The sequence below is a fragment of the Lagopus muta genome, chromosome 1 (assembly GCF_023343835.1).
Source record: "Lagopus muta isolate bLagMut1 chromosome 1, bLagMut1 primary, whole genome shotgun sequence".
Lineage (NCBI taxonomy): Eukaryota > Metazoa > Chordata > Aves > Galliformes > Phasianidae > Lagopus > Lagopus muta.
This window is the reverse complement of record NC_064433.1, coordinates 134,276,975-134,300,406: the sequence shown is the minus strand read 5'-3', so window position 1 is coordinate 134,300,406 and position 23,432 is coordinate 134,276,975.

The following is a 23,432-nucleotide window of genomic DNA, read 5'->3' as shown; positions in this document are numbered from 1 at the left end:
CTTTTAACAGGTCATGTGCAGAAGGGGAGGTGACGGGGAAAACAGACATGTTCAGCTGGGCTGAGCCATCCCTCACCAGGAGCTGCCAGGCCTTCTTAGAGCTGCATCTTCATGGAGAAATGTCATGGATACCCAGCCCTGGGGAGCCTGGGGCCAGGGCATGGAGTGCTGCTATGGAAAAATTTTCTGTAAGTGTATTTAATGGCTTTGTAACAATTTGGTGGTTTGGTTCTGCTGGGGTGGGGCTTTGTTTTTTATCTTTGAAGTATGGAAGTATTTCTCACGAAAGGCCCAACCCAAATGGTACAGTGTAAGTTTCAAATGCAACAATCATGGAGCATCTGCTGCCATTGGAAACACCATGTTTGTTTTAGGAAGGAGCACAGAAATCCATAAATTGCATTGTCTGTGTCTTTAGTGCTACCTGGTTTCCCAAATCGCTGGTATCTGGCAGGTGCTCAGTGATGCCTGCAGGTTTTATTCCCACCCCACCCAGCCTTACTCTGGGGACTGTGCCAGGAATACCAAATGTGGGTAATGAAGTGGGTCGTTCTCACAGTACCCAGCAGTGACACTGGTCTCAGAGCTTCCTTTCCTCCTCCTCTCCCCACCCTGCTACAGCTGGAGCTCCACGTAAGTGGGCAAAATGGGTACATGGTCCTTTGCAAACTGAATTTCACTGCCCAAACCTCTGCTGCACTGAAAAAGATGTTGACAGCACTGCTCCTACTGCAAAGCTGGACCTCTTCAAGGCCTTGACATATAGATATTGCACAATATGCAAGCTCTTGGCATATAGAGCTGCGTCCTAATTTTATGCTCACAGTGCAAGCTGTGATTTAGGACAGGAAAACAGTGAGCAAAGGATTGAAGGGTGAGTTAATGGATCTGTTCTGAAGGATTATGAATGGGTCTGTACTCAATGATTTTTAGTCCAAGAAAGCTGCACTGCAGACCCGCACCCTCATATTGCACTCTGGGCAAGGTTCTGGGTTAAAGACAATCAGAAAGGCCAATAAGCTTTTTCTGTTTCAGGCCATTTCCCCTAAGTGATGAACACAGAGACAGAGCACTGGAACAGGCTGTCAAGAGTTGCTGTGGGGGTCTCCTTCTCTGGAGATATTCAAGACCAATGCCTACCTGTGCGACCTACTGTAAGGAACCTGCTTTGGCAGGGGGGTTGGACTCGATGATCTCTGGAGGTCCCTTCCAACCCCTACAATTCTGTGATTCTGTGATTCTGTGAAGACCCACCTGGGCACTCTCCTGAGCAACCTACTGTAGAAAACCTCCTTTAGCAGGGAGCCGGACTCAATTATCCCAAATTATCTCCCTTCCAACCTCTGTGATTCTGTGATGAGGTAAGCACTCTGACATTGTTTTTGTGGGATGGACATCATGGCGTGGGCAAAGCAAAGAGACATTGTCCAAAGGGTTGTAAACTTCTCCGTTTCTTTAAAAAATGAGACTGGAAAAGATGGGCTGGGATCCTTATCTGGAAAGGTCTGCAGGGTGCAAATATTTTAAAATAGTACTGATACAACAGAATGACTTTTAAAACATAACAAATCATATTTTGCATTTCTGTAATGCCTTTCATCCTATTTTCTCTTTACAAACATAAACACATGAAGTTTAACAACACATCTGGCTGAGCACTGTGCCATGTGAGAGCTCTCCTGTCCCAGCTCAGTTGATGAGCGAGCCCACGGGGACTGCAGGGACTCACCTCCCTGCTTCAAATGGATCTCTGCTGCAGAACGTGGACCACAGATCTCCTGGTGTTCGTAAAGAGGCTGGATCACAGATCTGCTATGATCAAAGATAAAATACTGAGAGGGTGGAAAGACTGCAGGGGACAAAATAAGCACCACTTTCCCAGTTGTCTTCTTTAAGCTCTTCAGCATCTACCCAAAGCATTTTCAATGCTGAGATGTCATCTCATTTGGATTTCTGATTCATGCTTAGGAGCCTGGTATTGTACTAGAAACTGATTATCAGGAGACACATTTACTGTGTGGCGAATCAGAATTTGTTATTATCACCACCCCATTAATTTCCACACACATCTGCTGGAGCACTTGTTTCTGCCTGTGTCTCGCATTTATCTTCATCTAATCCACTTTTTACTGCCCTTGTCCTAGTGCCAGCAACTATCATCAGGCACTGTAAACACTTGTTAGTTAACTATTTGTGATCGCCAGCTCTTCAAACCCCACTTTGTTGGGGTTTAAGGGCTGTAGGATTTTCTGTGATGCTGCAATTATTTGGCTGCATTAGGAAACAACTCACAGGCAGGTAGCATGAGCCAGCTTCTCAGCTGTAGGAAGGGCAGGGAGGTTTGGGCTTGCCAAGGATGGCCCTGGGAACTAAGGAAGCCAGGTCCTTGGGTATGGATGGGGATGGGGTGCCTTTAGCACCCTGCCAACTACTTCTGAAAAGCTCAGCCCCAGCCCAGCGTTTGATAAGCACATACTGGTCGATGGGCTGAAGCTTAGGCCAAGTGATCTTAGTGGGCTTTTCCAGCTTTAATGATTCTATGAAATAGCCCAGGTGGCTGATTCTGGCAGCGGGTGGGATGCAGGTTTCTCCCACAAGGGACTTGTCCTCAGCAGGGAGGGAATGCTCCTGAGGAGACGGTGCATCCTGATCCCAGGCTTCCTGTCAGCCTGCGAGGCTCCTGCAGTTAAAACGTTTTCTGCTGAATCAAAAAGAGTTCCTCCCATGTTACTTGACAGCCTCTTTTCCTCTGTCAGATTTAATTAGCTAACCCTAATTAAAGGGCTGCAGCCAGGCTCAGCAGGAAGCCCGAGGAGCTCACTTCTTAACCAACAGCTTTTCATTTCTGTTCAGCTTTCAGGCAGCTGGAGGCCCTGAAGCCTGACCTGACCTTCCAGGGCACTGAGCTGCCTCTGCCACCTTCTATTTCAAGCCGTGAATGAAGCCGGGGCTCCATGGGATGGGCAGCAATAGGCATGTGGGGGGAACTGTTTGCAGCTGGGTAGCGCTCAGTGCTGCAGGCACCTGCAGGAGCCACCAAAAGGCTTCTCCTGGTTTAATTCCATGAGTAGTGATGGGCGAGCTGAAATGTCGTGGATGGAAGAAATGCCATCTCCCAGCACAACTGTTGTTCTGGTGTGCTGCGATCCTTCCTATTTGCATTCATTGTGCCCAGCTGACGTTATACCTTTTTCTTTCTGCCTTCAGATGTAATATAGGCTGTGATGTGTATCTTGTACATATATAAATATATCCTTCCAGGGGCCTTTGGGCAACTGCATTCAGCCTGGAGGCAGGGAAGTCTATGGTGCTGATGGCCTTAGCGTTAAGTGAGCAGCTCTGTGGAAAGAGTGAAGAGGGGAAAATTTGCATGCCCATCACCACAGCCATCCACAGCAGTGTAAGTTATACACAAATCAGTGCCAGGAATACCTCTGCCACAGCACCCCCTCAGCATCAGATTCCCTACAGCTTATTTTACCCTTTGGTGTCTTTGTGCAAATTACGTAGTATTGATTTCAGAAAAGCAGTGTTTTGGAAGGCACGTGTATAATCCTAAATGTGCAGAGGCACCTCGTGTAACTGATTGGTGCTGCCTCCCCCCCAACAGGCATGCTGACATGCCATTGACTTTAGCAGTGGTAAATTACATTTGTGTCAGGGTTGAATTCGTCTGACTTCAGCTCCTACCCACCAGCTCATGTTATGCCCTTGTCTGCAACTTTATTTAGACTTATACTTTGTAAAGAATACATGAAAGCATGTATATGGATATGACTCTTATGTATGTTTAGGAACATCACCTCTCAGCTTCCTTCTTGGTTGAAAAACCAGTCAGCATGCTTGTGGCCACCTGGAAAGGCTCAGCCCCCAGCCAAGGCTCACTGACTGTCCTACAGGCCATCCTTAATGCTTGCTCTCCCTCCCCAGTTTGCTTGTCTCTCTCCAGAAGCCTTGCTGATGCTAAACAGAGACAGGATGGCACGTTGCTCCCGTGTGAAGCACCTCTTCTATGCAGCTGGGGCTTTCTGCAGTCTTCCCTTGGGAAGTCATGTCGAGAAGGTTATTCACGACAGCTCTGACAGCCTTTCTCCTGCCTTGTAGGTACTCCTTATACTTTCCAAGCCACAGTCTGCCTCTATTTTGGAAACATTTAAACCTGTTTTGAATGGTTATTATTTAATCAGATGTTATTCTTTTTCAGTAGTCTATCATTATCATCACAGTTTCATCCACTGACTTTCCCACAGCACATTTAATTTTGCAGTATGGTTGAATGTAACATCCTATGATTTAAATATTAGATGAAAATTTGCTGAGTAAACTTCCTGATTTTTATTTCACAGGCCTTCTTAGCAAGAGTTTAACATGAGTATTCTCTTCTTCAAATCCTTTTCTGGTGATGGCTTTGACTGGTATTGGCTGTCATTATGATGCTCCAGGCTCTTGTACTGTAGACAACTGTTGATATTCCAAACAAAGGTAAATCCCAGCAGCTTATTTAGAAGGAATTCAGCTTCTAAAATTAAAGTTTAATTACCAAAATATTTCAACATTTGCTGAGTTAATTAGGATCAGCAAAATCCCATTCAGATGTAGTGGTTTCCTTATTTCCATTTAGATTTAGATCCATTTGGGCTTCAACAGATTCCACTATGAAACCAAGTCAGCAAAAGTGCATGCAGCCTTTTTTGTTCCCCTTCCCTTCCCTTCCCTTCCCTTCCCTTCCCTTCCCTTCCCTTCCCTTCCCTTCCCTTCCCTTCCCTTCCCTTCCCTTCCCTTCCCTTCTCTCCCCTCTCTCACTTGCTTTATTTTTTTTCCCTTTTCAATTTTTGTCAGTGTTGATTACACAGTGGTACTCTGCTTCACTCTAAATGCATAGTCTTATTTGAAACTCACTGAAGCTGATGAAAGCCCTTCCACTGGTCTCAGAAGGCATTACTTGAGGCTCATATTCTATGCATTACCTCACTGTAAGCATCTGAGCTATGTAAAGAATATAATCTCTTTCTATCATGTCTTCTTTTTGTTCCCATTTTTTAAACATGCCATACAAGCTGTTAATGGAACAAATGACACGGAAACATAATCTGTACTCTTGCAGGTTTTGTGACTGTGCTTGCTGCTTATTTCTTATCGCCAAAGTGATAAAGCCCTGTTGGTGATACCATAATTGAGTTTAGTGGAAGTGATTTATCAGATTGCTAACAAAGAATGAAAACATCAGGGAGGGGGAACAAGCAGCAGGAGAATATGAACTTTTCAGAAACAAGAGCCTTAGTTTTTATGTAAATGGCTGTGTTAATGAAAACCAAGTGGGAAAAGAAAATAGTCACAACAATTTTGCTTACAGAGCAGATAGCTTATCTAAGGAAACAGGATTTGAAAGTTCTTCCTGAAATGTCATGTAGGTTTCACTGTCTCACTGATAACATCTAGTGTGTAGAATCTGTGCTTTACTCCTTGCTGTTAACTCATTAGGAATAAATCTATAAATCTTCATTACACAGAGAAAACATGAAAGAGGCCCTACTGTCTGAACACAGCACCAAAAAACACACTTTGAATTTTTCTTTCATGAGAAAGTGTAATTTTTCCAAAGAGCCAAACTGAAGTCCTCAGAAGAAAGCCCCACTGATTTCGATAGAGTGTGGACTGAGATTTTGGTTGGTATATTTTCCTGTTCTTTCTTTTAGGAATTATTATCCAATATCTGTGCTCTAGTAGCACTCAAAAGCCCCCAGCTCAGAATGTCACTGTGCTGAACTCAGGATAAATACACATGAAGTCATCAGGTTTTGTAAGCACATGTGTATCTACTGGCTGCTGGAGACTGACAGACATCAGGCATAGGGCTCTTTGCTGGCCATGTACTGCTGTCCTGCTTGGCTTCCACTACCCTGGGGCAAAGATTCACTGAGTCGTGGAATGACAGACTAATCCTGAGTTGGGATGGACCTACAAAGACCACTGAGTCCAGCTCCCAGCTCCACACAGCACCATTCAAAATTCAAGCCATGCCACTGCCCTATGGTGCTTTACTTCTGAGCTCACTTTCCTTGCCATTAACAAAATAAATTCACTAACACAACAGTTTCAATCTTATTTGGCCGAGGAGTCATCTTTTTAGAGAAATTCTTTTCTTTTTCTTTTTTTTCTTAATTCATTGCTTCATTTTCCTCTCTACAGGTACAAGAAATGTGAAACAGCCCCATCAAAAACTTCTAATTTTGATAAATTAATCGTCTCCCCGTAGAGCAACCGATTACAGGAGATGCTGTGAAGCACGCTTGCTCATTTCAGAATGCCCCAAATTCATTAGCTATTCCACTTGAGTTATGAGTTAGTGAGCCACACGAAGAAAATGTGTTTGGAACAACTCTTTGCAGCTCTAATGTTTTTAAATAGGCAACTAACAATGTACCATTCCCTCCTATTCAGTTGTTTGTTTTATTTTTCATGTGAAAAGAGAATGTAATCAGCTTTCCTGTTATAGAAGAAGATGAGGATAAAGTGCCTATCGTTAAACCATGTCTGCTGGCATCTCCTTATTTTCACATAACAATGGTTATTTTCTAAATCTTCTATTTCCCATTAACCTGTGTGTGTTTGGTTACTGCTTTTTCTGCCATGATTTCTCTAAAGTAGCTCCCTAAAATCACTGTGACAGCATTTTGCTGTATATATTCTTCTCTTGTTTTGTAGGCAGGGGTGGCTTTCTTACTCGTAAATTATTCAAGAAGCTGAGCAGGGCTCTTACTATGGGACCAGAATGGATCTGTCTATCTCCTTTATATCTTCTATGGAAATTGTCTACTGTGAGAAGCTTGCACCACAGTTCCCTGTGCTTTCAGTGTCAGAAATGCTACAAGAACACATAGAGACACTGCAGTAGGTGAGTCTGCTCTATGGAGGTCAATGTTGTCCCTTGTCATCAATGTTGTCATCCCTTGTGGAGCATTGCGGATCCTGAGTACCCCTGTTTCAGCCCTGGTTTGTACCCAGATATTTTTGTTCCAGTTCCCATGCCAAGATAAAGACAGAGGTTAGACAGAAGACAAAAAAGCAGTGAATTTTTGGACAGCTTCTTGTCTCTTGGCCAGAATGGTAATGCAGCCACGCAGGATCATTACAAGCCCATTGTGTGAGGATGTAACCACTCTGATACTCACATAGCTACTGCAAATCCAAAGGCTGTGACTGCAAGACTGGCTGAAAAAGATGTGGCAAAAAATCAGTAGGCACTGGGAGGTGGAGTAAAGACAGAAGAACTGTGTGGATGCCTTCAAAAACCCAGAAAGAAAATGGTCATGACAGTGCTGTCCCACACGTTCATCCAAAAACTGCAGTGAATATGTGTATTGAATAAAGAGAGTCTGCAGGGTTGTGGCAGCTTCCAGATGTCTTTTCTGTTGCTTCTTTAACCATAATTTAATTGTTAATGCATTCAAAGGCCTCAAGCAACCTTAGGACCATGTGCTGCAAAGGGTCTCCATTGCTGTACAGACAATGATGAAGACTCTTCCAAAAATCAAATTCAGAAGAATATCGGATTCAAAGTCAAGAGGTTTCAAATAAATGAAGGCTGCAGGTTCAATAGCATGATACTCACTTTGGCTTCTCTCTCCGGGCCAGCTTACAGCTCTCAGAGCTCAACTCAAAGTCCAACTTTCAACCCAAGTCTAAGCGCAAGTAAAGCACTGTCAAGGGAATATTCTAGATTCTCCTACAGGCTCAGCCTTAGCAACTAGCATCAGTAAAGCAACTGGAAGAAGCCTGGTAAGTCAATAAATCCAGACTTTGGCAGTCATACCAACTACAGAATGGAAGGATCCACTCCTCTTTTGTCCTTTGACACAGAACATTCCATTAACCCAAGACAAACTTAAACTCTTGGGGGCAAAAATAAAACCTGCAACAGCCAATTTAGAGCACCACAGAAAGGTAGGAGGAGAGAGGGAAAGAAAGGGTCCTAGGACCATGCTAGAGTAAGGAATCTGTCAGGGGAAAAAAACCCCAAACATATCATCTTCAAAGGTGGATTGCACCCTGTATTGCCTTTGGAAGCAAAAGCCCCAATTGTTCCCCATTTGATTCTTATTTTCAAGGCCAGGTTGGATGGGGTCCTGGGAAGCCTGAGCTGGTGGGGGGCAGCCCTGCCCCACGGCAGGGGGTGAGGCTGGGTGGGCTTTGAGATTCCTTCCAACTCAAACCATTCTGTCATTGTATGATTGTATGATTCTAAATATGTGATCATCTCAGTTCTTAGTCTGAAGGGCAAACAGATCACCCTGTAGAGAGGCTGCTTGCTACTGCTTTGAGAAGGTTTGGCTTTTGTCCACCTCATCCTCTCCTGCTGTAGCCAAATTCTGACCTCCAGAAAGAGAGGAAACATGGAACATGGCCTCTTGTCCAAAACTTTCCTATTCCCACCAGCTAAAATGAGCATCAAGGGAAGACACAAAGGACCTGCAGGAGTTGTGAATTAATTAATCTTTATTCCAACTTGGGAGGAGCCACATTCAAAGAAGAATTTTATCAGGGAATCTGTTCCTGAGGACCTACTTTTTTTTCATGGTGAATTTTGGTATGGAAGTTTAAGTCAGAAGTTATTTCTGACCATTTCATAGTGAACCATTGCAGTTTTGGGAAGCTAAACATGCCAGCAAGGGACATGATAGCTAGCAGGCCTATTGGTCACCGAATTATCTTATTCAGGGAAAAACAGTTTACATCAGAACCTAAAATCAGGGCACCTTTGAAAGTTCTTCAGCTCTTGCTGCTATTTTCCTGACTGATGTAATGTTCTTCTACTTTTGAGTTGACAAACACTCTCACAACAAAGATTTTGATGTCACAAACAGAAAATAATGATTCTAGGGGGAGAGAGAGAGAGATGAAGCAGTAGCAAATTCTCTTTAAAATTAATATAATGATAATAGTAATATTTTCCAGTAAACACCTCTGACAAGAAAAAGTCTTAAGAAAAGCAAAGAGATATACAAGTTACAGAACTGTCACTGAGCACTTTGTTTTAAAGCCTCCAAACAAGACATAAGTGGGTCTCTTACCCTGCAGCTATAGCTGCCCCCCAAAAAACTCCAAGCCAAATCAATGAATGCTCCTCTTTCTTCTGAGGAATTCTGTCCAGAACATGGTCTTAAATACTACATCAGTGCAATTGCCACAGAAGACAAGTACAAGTTCTGACCCTTCGCTTTATTTTTAAATACACTTCTATTATTTATTTACTAATTTATTTCTTGCATTTGAACATGTAAGAAGCAGTAGTTTAAAAGAGAAAAAAAAAAAGTCCAAATGCTTGATGAAATGGCAGCAGGGAATCAATTGTCTCTGCTTCATCTCGATGCATTTTATGTCACAGAATCCCAGAATGGCCTGGGTTGGAAAGGACCTCAAGGACCATGAAGCTGCAACCCCCCTGCCACATGCAGGGCCACCAACCTCCACATTTAATTCTAGACCAGGCTGCCCAGGGCCCCATCCAACCTGGCCTTGAACACCTCCAGGGACGGGGCATCCACAACCTCTCTGGGCAGCCTGTTCCAGCACCTCACCACTCTCTCTGTAAAGAACTTACCCCTGACATCCAATCTAGATCTTCCCTCCCTCAACTTAAAATCATTTCCCCTTGTCCTGCTGTTATCTACCCTTTCAAAGAGTTGATTCCCCTCCTGTTTGTAGGCTCCCTTTAGGTACTGAAAGGCTGCAATGAGGTCACCCCGCAGCCACCTTTTCTGCAGGCTGAACAAGCCCAGCTCCCTCAGCCTGTCTTCACAGGGGAGGTGCTCCAGCCCCCTGATCATCTTTGTGGCTCTCCTCTGGACCCTCTCCAACAGCTCCCTGTCTTTCTTGTACTGGGGCTCCAGACCTGGACCAGCACTCCAGATGGGGCCTCACAGCAACAGAGTAGAGGGGACAATCACCTCCCTGTCCCTGCTGGCCACCCCTCTTCTGATGGAGCCCAGCCCATGTCTTTACTGTTTAAGTGAGATACACCACAGTTCGCTTTCAGAGGCTGATTACACCAAGTGTTTCATTAGTGTGAATGTCTCAGAAAATGTTAGAATTGTACGAAAAGAGAAAAGAACACAAACTATGAAATTAGGACAGACTTATGACCTGCCTCTAGTCGAGAGAATACATAAGATAAATCAGAGAGAATAGAAAGATGCTATTCGTGGTTCTGAAGGTGAGCAAAAGAAGACGTTCATTGAACTACCTTGATAGAAAAGAAGATTTTACAAAGAAAAGCTTCTTAAACATCAAAAGATAAAGGGCACAAATCAGGCTTAGCATGCAAGTCTTTGAAATGGTACCAACCTCCAAGTCAGCAAAATATGCATAGATATAACAGCACAGTGTTCACTCATACTTCTGAAAAGGTACTTTCACAGATGAGACTGCATGCCACAATTAACAATTCTTTTTTCTTTTTTTTTTCAGTGTGTTTTTCTAAAAATAAAGTAGTAAAGCAGAAAATCCTACTGTTGAGAGAAGGAAGTAGGACTGCGTCAAACGCCTATCAAGAACCCAAGGTCAAAGACATCCACTTGCTTACACATACTGGTGCACACCCAGTCGCTGCAGATGACACTCTGATTCCAGCATGGAATTGAATGCATGTGCTGTTTAGGTGATTGATTCTCAGAAGCAGGTACTGTATGGAACTCTGCTGAGTGTACCGACCTGTAGCCTAGGTGAACTGTATGAGGCCAAAGTCAGGGCACCTTCCTTTCAGTGCCCAACAGGAGGGTTTGTCAGTGCTAGAAAGCAGAGCCTGACTAGATGGTAGGGGGAGGAGAGCTGCAGGGCAGGCTGTCTTGCTCAGCTGCTTTGGGAGCAAATGGCAACCAAAGAGGTAACACTTTTGAAACCACTACACCCAGCCAAGTGCATATAAATCTGCATCACCAGCTTCCAGGAGACAATTGGAGAGAAAGAAAACACAGAATTCATTTCCATCTTGCAAGGGGCTTTGAGAACAGGTGGGCTTGGTGAAGTGATGAAGTGTGTTTTACACAGTGATCATAGAATCACAGAATCACAGCAAGGTTTGGGTTGGAAGGGAGCTCAAAGCCCACCCAGCCCCAACCCCTGCCATGGGCAGAGCTGCCCCCCACCAGCTCAGGCTGCTCAGGGCCCCATCCAACCTGGCCTTGAGCACCTCCAGGGATGGGGTACCACAGCTTCTCTGGGCAGCTGTGCCACTGCCTCACCGCCCATCTGCATGGAAAATTTCCCTGACATCTAACCTAAACCTGCCCTCTTTTAGTTTAAAACTATTCCCCCTTGTCCTACCACTATGAGTGTAAAAAGTGAGCAGAACCATGGGGTGGGAAGAGCAGATCTGCCTTTAGGGAGGTGTTCATGGAAACCCTCCACAAACCCGAGGGTTGGAGAGGGAGACTCGTCGTCTTTCCTGTTTTAAAAAGAAAAAGTTATAATTCTTTTTCTGCTCCCCTCTAATGAAGTCTGCATAAGGGAGGGACAGAAGGAAGATATTTGCCTATTAAAAATAAATGATTCAGATGTGAATTTTTGAGACTTGCAACATATGGCTGGAAAACTTCTCAAGGAAAAAAATACCCTCCTGAGACCAGATTTCCTTTTGATAGGAATGTAAGCAAGGGGGTGCTCACGGGGGGCCTCTTACACAGCCTTTGTCAAAACAGATACCCAGCTGCCCACCAGCAGCAGGGACAGCTGACTCTTCCTTTTATCATTGATTGGGTTTGGGCATTCGGAGTTGGGCAGGGAGTGCCTCTGCCTTCCAGTGGCACATTAGGGAACACACAGCACGCTCTCTGCAGAGGGTCCCTTTTACAGCATCCTTTGGCTTGCTGAGGAGAGCACCAAGGTTTGAATCAGATTCATAGCACCCTTAATGATGCAGCCGAGAACAGACCAAGTTCAGAATTAAAACTTCTGTATACCAAAAGAGATGAACTGAAAGGCTTGGGCATGGAGGGTTGCAGCAGGACATGCCTGGAAGGACCAAAGCCTTAGTATGAGTTTTGGCTTGGATGTTGGCCTGCCATTCTATCAGCTCTTAGTGGAGGTGGGGGAAGGTGGCAGCAGGACCCACCTGGGGAAGCAGATGCAGCCCTGCATTTCAGCAATGCAGGAGGGGATATGGGGTTACTCCAGCAGCTGTAACAAGTTAATTATTTTCCAAACACAGCAAAGCACAGGGTAAGGAAGGGTGGCATACAGCCCTCTGGCTGTATGAGCTAGTTACACACAATTCTTTGAAAAGAAAAGATAGATGAGAGGTCTCATGCTGGGTCAAATTGCCCTAACGTGCTCTCTCGAGGATGACAATTAATCTGTTATTGGCACACACGCACAGACAAGAAAGTAAAAAAGGAAAAGAAAAATAAAAGGAAAAAGAATCAGGACACAGGGAGAATGAAGATGGGTGGGCACCAAAAGCAGTTCTGTGCCACACTCCTGGTCCTCTGCTGTGTGATTCCCAGCTGTGCTGGATGACAAGTAGACCTACAGTGGGGATAGTTTTGGGGGATGTCTCAGCCCCAGGGACACAGGGATGGAGGTTTGCTTGGTGTAAATAGAGTACAGATCCCAATCAACTCTTTGTGCTGCAGAATCCATAACAAGGACATTTGTACTGACCCCTGCTATTACACCTGAACTTACTAGACTATGCAGACTTATCATTGCTTTGTTTTTGCCAGCTCTCTCTTGTGTGAGCTTTCTGCCACAGCAGCCAAACACCGAATTCCCACCCACGTCCTTGGGCATTCAGGTTTTCGGTAGGGGTATCTAGAAGCCAGAATCTCGATAGGAAACCCTCCTTTCTCTGAGGCATCTGGTAAACATTATCAGCTAGAGGTCTCCAGGCTTTGATTCAGGTCAGCTGGCATCAAAGGGGAATCAGGAGTGTTTGCTTTCCATTCCAGCACTGAACAAAATAATCTGTTTTAAAGCTCCAGCCTCCACTTGCCCTTGATCAGAGGTCATTTCTCACAGGAGGAAACACAAGAGAGAAGGAAAGTTGTGCTGAACAAAAGCTTCTGCTTTGTTCTAGTGTGTTATGGCTGGCACCCATGGGCCTCCAGGAGAGGGAGTGACCACACCACCACTTGTTTAAATATTTTGAATAATAAAGATGTTAGCTCAATAAATCTCTGGCAGCAAGAGTTAGCACAGGTTCGGCATCTTCCCCTTTGAACTTTGAGTGGCTGAGACTAACAGCTAGTGATCTCAGAGGGAGAGCAAGGGCAGATCAGGACCAAGGCTGAGCTTTTGTGAGAGGTTTGCTTTGGTTTGGCTTTTGCGTGTAACAACCAATGCTGCCGCTTTTTTCCCAGCTGCTCCCTCCTCAAACCCAGCGTGGAGGCATGCTAAGAGGAAAAATGGTTCACTCCCAATGCTGACCCATCTCAACCTCTGTGTCAGCCCAAGCATTTACCTTCCCAATTAGGTAATTCTGCATCTCTGGGGAAGTACATTCAGCCCTGTGCGAGGGCTGCAGCACACAGTGACACTTTTCTGTAGCTTAGATAAAGGCAGCAAAACATAAGGCTTGAGTGAGCTGGGACCATTCAGCCTGAAAAGAGAAAGCCCTGGGGAGACCGCAGAGCTGCCTTTCAGTATCTAAAGGGGAACTATAAGAAGGAGGCAGACAGACTCTTAAGCAGGCTCTGTTGCAATAGGATAAGGGAAAATGGTTTCTAACTAAAGGAGGGGAGATTTAGGTTGGACATGAGAAAGAAATTTATTACAGTAAGGGTGGTGAGGCACTGGAACACGTTGTCCATAGAGGTGGTGGATGCCTCATGCGTGGAGACATGCAAGGTCAGGCTGGACAGTGCCCCCCCCCCCTTGGAGCAGCCTGATGGAGCTGTAGGTGTCCTTGCTCATTGCAGGGGAGTTAGACTAGATGACATATAAGGGTTCCCTTCCAACTCAAACAATTCTGTGATCCTATGATAAGGTGTACCTTACATGCTAGGTGAGCCTCCTGCTCACTTTATGAGCTTCCCAACAATTAACCTTAATACAGCAGGACAACAGGACACATAGGACCTCTGGACGTAAGCCTGATTTCTGCACTGAGAATGGGCATGCTGTTTGCTGTGGCTACATAATCCACTAAATTCAGCTTCTTTCCTGTCCTATACAAAACGTTCCTCAGCTGATTTCATCCTGTGAGGAGGTTGTGATCTTTTGTGAGCATTTGGGAATGCTGTTAACCGAAATGCATCACACCTACTATTAGCACACTGTTATTCCTATTGCTGCTCTCTCCCCTGTGTGAACACTTACTCGGGTTCGTCAAGATCATGAGCTTAGTGGCAGTGCCAGCTGAGGCTTCCATCCCAGCACAGCCCTATCCCCAGCAGTGGGGTCAGCACCACTGCAGAAATCAGTGCTTCACCAGGTTCTTGTTAATTTACTTATATCACACACAATAGTACTTTGGCTGTGGTAAAAGATTAGGAGTAAAAAATGCATCTTGCTCTCAAGTATTCTATTAAAATGCAGTACATTTCAGGATGCGACCACTTGATGAATAACCCTTTCACCAGCAACCTAGCAAGTGAATGAAACAGCCAGATGCAAGCTGGAGCTGAAGATTTACTGCTTTCCAATACCTCACCAACTGCTTTATTCCATCACACATTACTCTGCTCAGGGCCTTTCCCATCTTTGTTTCTTACAGCCAGCCCTCCAGAACCTCCAGCTCTTCACATCCTTCATTGCATCCTACTCCTTTCCCACAGAATGATAAACTGCACACCAGCCCAGTGGTGGGCATGGCTTTGGTGTGCTGACTTGATGATCCTCACGGATCCTTCTAACTCAGGATATTCCATGATTCTATGGTTCTATTTCACTGCCTTTGTCCCCTGCTGCTGCATGTGGATCCACGTATCCCTCTGGTTTTCAGCTCCAAGGAGCTGGAAAGATAAAAATGCGGTGAAACAATAATTGCCTTTTCTCTTTTAAACTGAGACACATGGATTGTTTTGGTTTGCTTTTTTTGTTTCAACGATTTACTACCTTTGGGCAGACAGTCGTGATTTACTGCTAGTGTCATGGCAGCTGTGCAAGCCTTTGTGTGGTTGTAGCTATATTGGTTTGGAGTCTTTCCTGTCCATGTAGCTTTCTCTGCTAAGCACATGGGAATTAGGTCCAGTCTGTGAAAACGCATCCATGCCAAGGGCTGTCCTGGCTTAATTGTAACAGTTGTATTTAAAGTACTACCCAAAACCATTTAGGTAAGCCCCCCACGTGTCAGGTGAGAGCAAAGCAGGGCTGTCCTGCTGAATGAGGATGCTCTCTGCTATTCCATTAATATCCACCCCACAATAGGCCAGGAGTGAGGCCTGGGCAGTTACTATTCATCAGCACCTGACTTGGTATTTTCCTACAGGAATCCTTAAAGCAGCAGTTTTCTTTCATGTCAGTGAATTCTTCCATTCTATGTCCGTCTTTCAGATTCTTTTTCCCTTCCTGTCTTCACACCCCTGATTGCACTCACTGCAGACTTACCATGACCTCCATAGCATTGGCCTAAGTTCAGTCCTACAGCTTTGTGTAGTGATTAGAGACTCAGAGACTTAAACACAGCTCAAAAACCAAGTTTCATTGTTCTACTAAGGAGGTAAGAAGCTATAGGAGATAATTTTCGTTGACTTATCTGAAATAATAATCACTATAAGGCACACCAACAGAGCAAGTAGTTGTTAACATTTGCTGTTCCATTCTCCAGACATGGGCTGCATTTGTTTTCCTGATATGAAATATTTCGCTTAATGCTTGCTTTCACCTTCTGACTACCAAACACTGTCTCCTTTGTTCCCCCCCCCCCCTTTTTTTTTCTTCCCCAGAAAACATGCATCTCACAGCCCTGAAATTTGATCCTGGGAACAGAAGACATGGCTTGCAGAAGTACATAAGATTTTGTGATTTTCTTGCAAGGGAGAGAAGATCTCTCTGGTGACAGTGGACAGACGGAAAGCAGCAGCCTCTTTAGGTGACAGGGATCATAACTCAGAATTTACCAACCAGAATGCTCCATCTCAAATAGGACCAAACTTCTTCATAGCCCTGTTACTGACAGGCAGAATGGAGATTTTAGTATTTATTTGTCCCTGTCTTCCTGTGCGACTAAGGTGGTTCCCATCCCAGGGGCAAGTGAGGGCTGAGGTTTCAGTACAAGGTACTGGGGTAGATGCCTCAGCTTTTCCAGTATTACCTCTCAATGGAGAAAATAGTGAGCTTAATCTAGAGGATCCCAGTTGGACTCCTGTGCCTTGAACATGGAATATGTTGTCCCAGGAGCTACAAAAAGTAATTATCTCCAAATATGGGAACCTTCTTATTTTGTTATTATTATTTCCATTGTGGGCACGCAGAGTTGAAGAGGGGAAAGGGAAACTGTTTTCAGGATATAGATGGCTGTGATCCATGGTTTGCTCCAGCTGATGAGTGGGAGACACTGTGCATAAACAAATACACTGCCTTCCCTTTGGCTCTACTAGTGGGAACAGCAAGAACTGGATGCAAAAGAACAGGGAGCTGGATGGATCCTTCTGTTCTGTGTAGATGAATGCTGGGACAGCATATTTGAGATGGGAGAATGATGTTTGTCCTGCATCAGAACAGTCCGGCTGGTCACCACCACACCACGATGCGGTATCAGTCCATGTAGATTAGTGAACAAATGAACCTATTTCACAAAGGTGTCATCTGACCTTCCATCCTCCCCATAATTAATCACAGACACAACAGTGCTGCCTGGTAGATGACTTATCTGTCTATCGATTGACTTAATTAGAGAGCATGGACCATAAGTAGCAGTTACAAAAGTATTACTGACACATGGTTCTGTTAATCATCTTGCACTGTGTTCTAGTGTAACTGTGAGCTGTAATACTAAAAAAAGAGTCCAAAGAAACACAGGCCTTAAAAAATCTCTCTATAAGTAGTATGAAGGTTAGAAATAATCAGCATCTCAGCACCAGAATAACCTGATTATCGCTTGAGTTGCCCAATTTGTGGATAGGATGGAAATCAAAATTTGGGTTACCATTAGCAGTTTGGAGGAGGCAAAGCCTAAAGGCCCAGTTGAACTTCCAAAGCAATGTGTAGGCTGAAAAAAACAATCACCTTGGAGTGATAATGTTTTCTTTATCTTGTTCTTCCACACAGTCTTTTAGTAATTCTGTCTCAAGCCTGCAGCACTGCATGGAGTTGTAGTGGCCAAAGTGCAGGACTTGGCACTTTCTTTTGAACTTCACCCCATTGGCCTTCATTAACTCCATTCACCACCACACTCCGGGCCTGGCCATTCAGCCAGTTCTTTACCCAGCAAAGAGTCTACCTGCCCAAGCCACAGGCTGCCAGCTTCTCCAGCAGAGTACTGTGGGAGACAGTGTCAAAGGCATTGCTGAAGATGAGGCAGACTCTGTCAACAGCCTTTCCCTCATCTGACAGACAGGACACTCGAACACAGAAGGAGATCAGGTTGGTAAAGCAGGACCTGCCTTTCATGCTGCTCAGGCCTGATCCTCTGGCTGTCCCACACATGCCACCTGATCTTACTCAAGATGATATGCTCCATAACCATTCCTGGCAATGAGGTCAGGCTGAGAAGCCTGTAGTTCCCCAGATCCTCCTTATGACCCTTCCTGTAGATGGGAATCACACTGGCAAGTCTCCAATCCTCTCCAGTTGGCCAGGAACTCTGATAGATGGTGGAAAGTTGCTGGACTATCACCTCCACCAGCTCCCTCAAGTGGATGCCATCTAGCCCCATGGACTTGTGGCATTCCAAGTAGAGTAGCAGGTCTCTAATGGACTCTACTTGAACTTGGCTGTACCCAGTCAATGCTAACAGCATTTCAGAGGAGGAAAATATCATTGATGTGAGGCAAATGCCATAAATAACATCATAGGTCTGACAGTTCTTGGCTACTCAAACCAGCGGATGGAGGCTACAAGCAGATTCTGGTCATAGCTTCATAGTTACAACTTCATTGAAGTTTACTCTGATGAACTAACCAAGTAAGTCCCACCTTTGACACAGCAAATTCAACAGTCTGTTGCACAAACTCTTTTGCGTGCAGTCGTATGTGTAAGACATTCATTCAAACAGGCCACAGCATACTTGCTTGGGCAGGTCTTCTGGCCTCACATTGTTCTCTTTCATTGGAAGAGGCTCAATAGCCCTAAAACCTGAACAATATCTACTGCGTGTGTTCAAGGAGGGAGTGGAAGGAAGTAAAATAATTAATGGTGTGCTCTTACAGGCTGGTTCTGCCAAGAAGGTGGTGAGGAAGGGCAGGGCTCACTTTGAGGAGGTATAATTTGAGTATGGAAGAAATCCAGTTGAAGCTAAATAAATCCTCCCTGTCAGGAAAAAAAATGGATTAAAGAGAAATGAAAGAGCAGTAGAAAGGGTGAAATTATTAGGAAATAAATTAGTAGTGGTGAAAGAAAAGGCCAAGGCCTTTTGTTTAAGAGAAGGGTCAGCGATCAGAATGGGTATAGGACAGAGAAGAACTCTCAGAGTCGCTGCTGCTTCTTGCTGCATCTGCAGCAGGAAAGGGGATGAACAACAATGCTCTCAAGCTGATGGTGAAGGAGTGAGGAGCATGAGTGGCCTTGCAGGACAGGAAGGATGCTCGTGTACTGGGATGCATGTCTGGCACTTACCAAGGAGAGATGGAGGCAGATTTGATTTCTCACATGGGTTTGAAGCCACTGGGAAACAACTGCGCAACATTTGGAAATGACAGACAACAGGTCTATGACTTCTTTATCTTGCATGCTCCAAGTATTTAAAATGCTGAGCACAACCACAGTTAAATGCATTCAGGATCACGTAACTTCCTTTATCTTCACTATGCCAGTGCAGTATGTCACATGCTCACCTGCATGAAGGCAGTAATGAGAAATAATGTGATTCCTAGGAAATCCTGTGAAAATACACTCACCCTTCCACACTTGTCAAGTCACCTCAACCAGTATCTGCCACTGGCAACCTCCACCACGTGGATCAGTAATGGTGCAAGTGTCTCAAGTAGCCCTACGTTATCAGCCAAACTGTGCTTGGGCAGCTGCAGCTGTGGGGCACTGAAACAGAGGAAGGGTCTTCTCTTATCATTCAGGAAAACTGCTCTCACAGATAAAGTTGAAGTGTCATGGATAATTCCCAATCACTACAAGCATCTTCAGAGGTCAAAGAGAGCACTACAGGGACTTCCACCTTAAACTGGTGTTTCCTGGTTGTCCACAGGATGCTCACAGCCCAGCAATTATAAAGGCTGGGGTTGGCAGGGGCAGATGTGTGCAGGGGTTGTTTTGCAATTTCTTCTTCATTGAAAGTACAGCTTAACACACAGTAAGATAAACTGGTAGTATTTTCTTCTTGTGCTTGCACCTGTGTGCACTTAAAACAGTTTGTTGGATGGAGGCCGCAAGGAAAATATTTACTGGGATGAAAGAGGAGAAGGAGTAAGAGCAGGTGATCAAAGCAAGGCTTCAAGCAAGGGTTAGCATCAAGCATTTGTTCTGCAGCCAGGCTTTTCCCAAGAGTATACTGAAGGGGTGGAGCACTGCAGCCAGGCACAGGCACAGCCTGCCCTGGGTTGTGCTGCAGCCACCTCAGCCACCTTGCAGGCACCAAACAGAGCAGTAGGGCTGAGAAGCTTGAGTACAAAGCTAATGCAAGCTGAAGGCATGTCAGCTATGTCCTCACTCAAGATCACCACATGAAAATCCTATTCAGAGTTAACCCCATAAAAATCAGGAAAACTTAATAGCTCATGTCAAAATTGGCCTCACTGTAGGAAAATTCCTTCTGCCTTTGTAAACACAGCTGAGTCTCCTCTTTTCTCCTTCCTATTGGCAAAGTACTCTTCTTGATATATGAAGATATCCAAACAATCTCTCTTTATACAATCATTTTTATACTTTCCCCTTTGGTTTGTTTCAGTCAACTCCATTCAGCACAGCACAAAGCAGTGTTCAGAGCATGCATTAAAAGCACAGGGATTTTGTTCAAGACACTTATGGGAAATACAAGATAGCATTCAATCTAGAGTAAGAGAAAGCCCCTCTTTCATCATGATCACAGAGAGATAAAATTCTGATACTATTTCCATGGCAAAAACCTCAACTTTCTAGACAAAACTGATGACACAAATTCATTTCAACATAAAATATTGCATTTGGAATCTTGCATTAAATATTCCATTTAACATCTTAAAACCATCATTGCTTGAAAAACTGTAGTTACCTCCACAACACAAAAACATTACCACTGAAGAAAGATGAAGTCCTAGAAGCTGGGGACCAAAGATGCCTACGCTTGCAGAGAACTAGAGCTTCCACTGCACACAGGGATAAGGTAGACATATGAGAACCTGTGGGTGCCCCATCCCTGGAGGCACTCAAGGCCAGGCTGACTGTGGCCTCAGGCAGCCTGATCCAACATCCCTGCCCACGGCAGGGGTTGGGGCTGGATGGGCTTTGAGGCCCCCTCCAATCCAAACCACTCTGATTGACAGTGAAATTTGTTTATGCCTTCCCTTGGGAACCCTCTAGAACTAACTTCCATTCACCCTCACATCCAGAGGGGATCAGTCCCTGTCAGAAGCATCTACCTGAGGACAACTGAAGATGTACAGCTTTCTGCATCCCATTCTTCCAGGCTTTACATCAGTGAACATAAATCCCTGTTCAGTTGACTACACATTAGGCCTTCGTAAAGGACAATCCAGAAGCAAGTACTGAAAACATTTCCATCCAGAAGCCTCCCTGAGGCAATTTGCCACAGTTATCAGTGGCCGAGTCAATAGCAGCTTCTGCTGACCTCCCACAAATGGGGAACAGAGCATCTGCTACTGTGTCACATGAGAATCACCACTTCTAGCAGTGAATGCTGTCAGCTTCTCTAAGGAAATGAGATATCACATAAGCACGGACTCTATTCTGAGGTTTTGGAATGCCTCCATAATTCATACACGGAGGTGTTGGGATTTCAGAGGGCAGCTGAGGGGGCCAGTGCTACACATTTCTACTCACTGGAATGTTTTGCACTCAAGTCTTTGTGTTTTAGCAGACTGAGGGGATGACACCTCTTGTACTTCCCTAGGCAGAATTGCATTTGGCATAGGTTCTTGGTGCATCCAGCCTAAATTTCTCCCAGAGGCAGATCCTAAAAAGCAACAGCAGCAGTATTAGTTTTAATGGGTAGATGAGCTAGGCCAGACCCTCAAACCAATCCAGCTTTAATCTAGTAATTTCCCATGTGTTAAGCCAACCCCAGCTTTTTCCTAATTATCATCACCAGATGAATAGAAACCTCTGTAAAGCTGATTGTCATGCTACCAGCATAACCCAGTCCCTATTAAAACAAAAAGGAGATGATGATGACATGGCACACACATTGCTAGGTCGAGAGGGACAAAAACTGTGTGCTTACCAAGGGTATTACCTGAACAGCAGCGTGGGCTCTGAGAATGATACGTGACATTTCAGACACGTGTGAGTCCCTGCATGCTGCAGGGAAACAACAGCTCCTCTGAGACTTGGGGAAAGGGATTTACTTGCCTCCCCATGCTTCAGCTTACAATAGCACACCATTAATTCAGTTTTGAATGACTTTGAAGACAGCACGCAGTTACTGCCCAATTTGATCAAACACATTCTCCGGTTAAAAGAGCTGCAGTCATTCCCACCTGGGAGCAACGATGGGCATGGGGAGCAGCTAACCACCCTCAGGCTGTGGGGCTGAGACTGTACTGCTCTGTTCCAGCTGCCAGATTTCCTTAAAGGAGGTATTTTTTTCCCTTCCCTGGTTTAGACTGAGATTTGGCTCTTGTGCATGCATCCCAGTGCAGAAGCAGCCCTCCAGCCCCACACCTTGGTAAGACATAGAAGAGGGAGGAAGACAGCTGTGCAGGGAGGAAACATCAATTTTTTCATCATGCTCAATTTCAAAAGAACAGTGGAAGGAATCTTTTCCCCCATGGGAAGATAAAAAGAGCCTAGAAATAAGTACTGATTATTGGCTCTATTTGCACTCATTGCTGGAAATAATTCTGAATTATAAATGTACTTAGAGCAGATTGTGCATGAATAGAAGCAGCACCGTCCGGGAAGGATTCTAAGTAAAAGGTTTGGTTTGGCTTCCACATTACATTCACAGCTTAAATAGCCTCTCTGTTGGGATTCAACCTTTTTTTTTTTTTTTTTTTTTAAATGCTAGCAACAAGAAAACACATAAAATGCATAAGGCTTAGGAATTAAGACAGGTTTTTTCATAGTAAATGTTTACTGAAGCCAGTCCAGAGAGCTGGAGAACATCTCTGAGGAAGGGTTAAGGAGAGGTTTTTATAGCCAGACATAAGGAGAGAGGTGGGACGAGAGCAATGCTGCCATTTAGCTCACTGCAGTCAGCTGCAACACTTGGCTTCATGGACATCCATGCTCACGCTGAAAGCACAATTACTAACATTCCTTGCTGACATGCAGTTTTCTTTGGATCAGGGCAGAGGTGCTCAAGTGAAATTAAGCTGGCAGTTTAATCCTGCTACTGTACCATGCCTGTGTTACAAGCCGACGTCATCTGGAACTGTCAATATGAAACCTCTAATTTACTTCAGAGCCAAAAGCAAAAAAAAATGTATAAAAGAAAAAAAAAAATAACACTGCAGGAGGGGTGTAGAATGGCACACTGCAATGCCTTGCATTACAAGCACATATCTGCAAAATTTTAATAAGAATGCCTCACTCTCAATGCTGATTTTACACAAAAGTAGAATGGCTCTAAAGATAAAAGAGAACCACGTGTGCTTTTTTTCTGTCTCCCTTAGCTGCATTAGACATGCAAACTACATGCAAAATGTATCTGCTGTTTCACACAAACACAGAGAAGACAACAAAGCAATTCTGCCTGCAGCAGACACTGGGTGCTGATTTGAAACTTATTCCTGATGCAGGAAGGAGAAGGATCCAGACTTCCTGCAGCACTTGAGACACAAGACTGAGGAAAATAGAGGCAGCCACACAAAAAACAACACACAGCATCCTTGCTGGCCAGCTCCAGGTAACACTACTGCTGGTGTGCTCACCCGTGGCTCGTGTTCACAGAATCACAGAATGGCCAGGGTTAGAAGGGACCTCAAGGATCATGAATGTCCAACCCCCCTGCCACATGCAGGGCCACCAACCTCCATGTTGGAGGTTGGACTAGATGATTTTAAAGACCTTTTGCAGCACTAATGATTCTATGACTCTGTGTTAGCTGACTGCTGGCATGATCTGGCTCTATGGGGCTTACCTGCTGTGTTGTACATCTTAAACTACATACAGTGCTCTGCAATAGGAGAGGAGTGATCAAAGTGAGTTATTTCTGGGTGAGCAGAAAG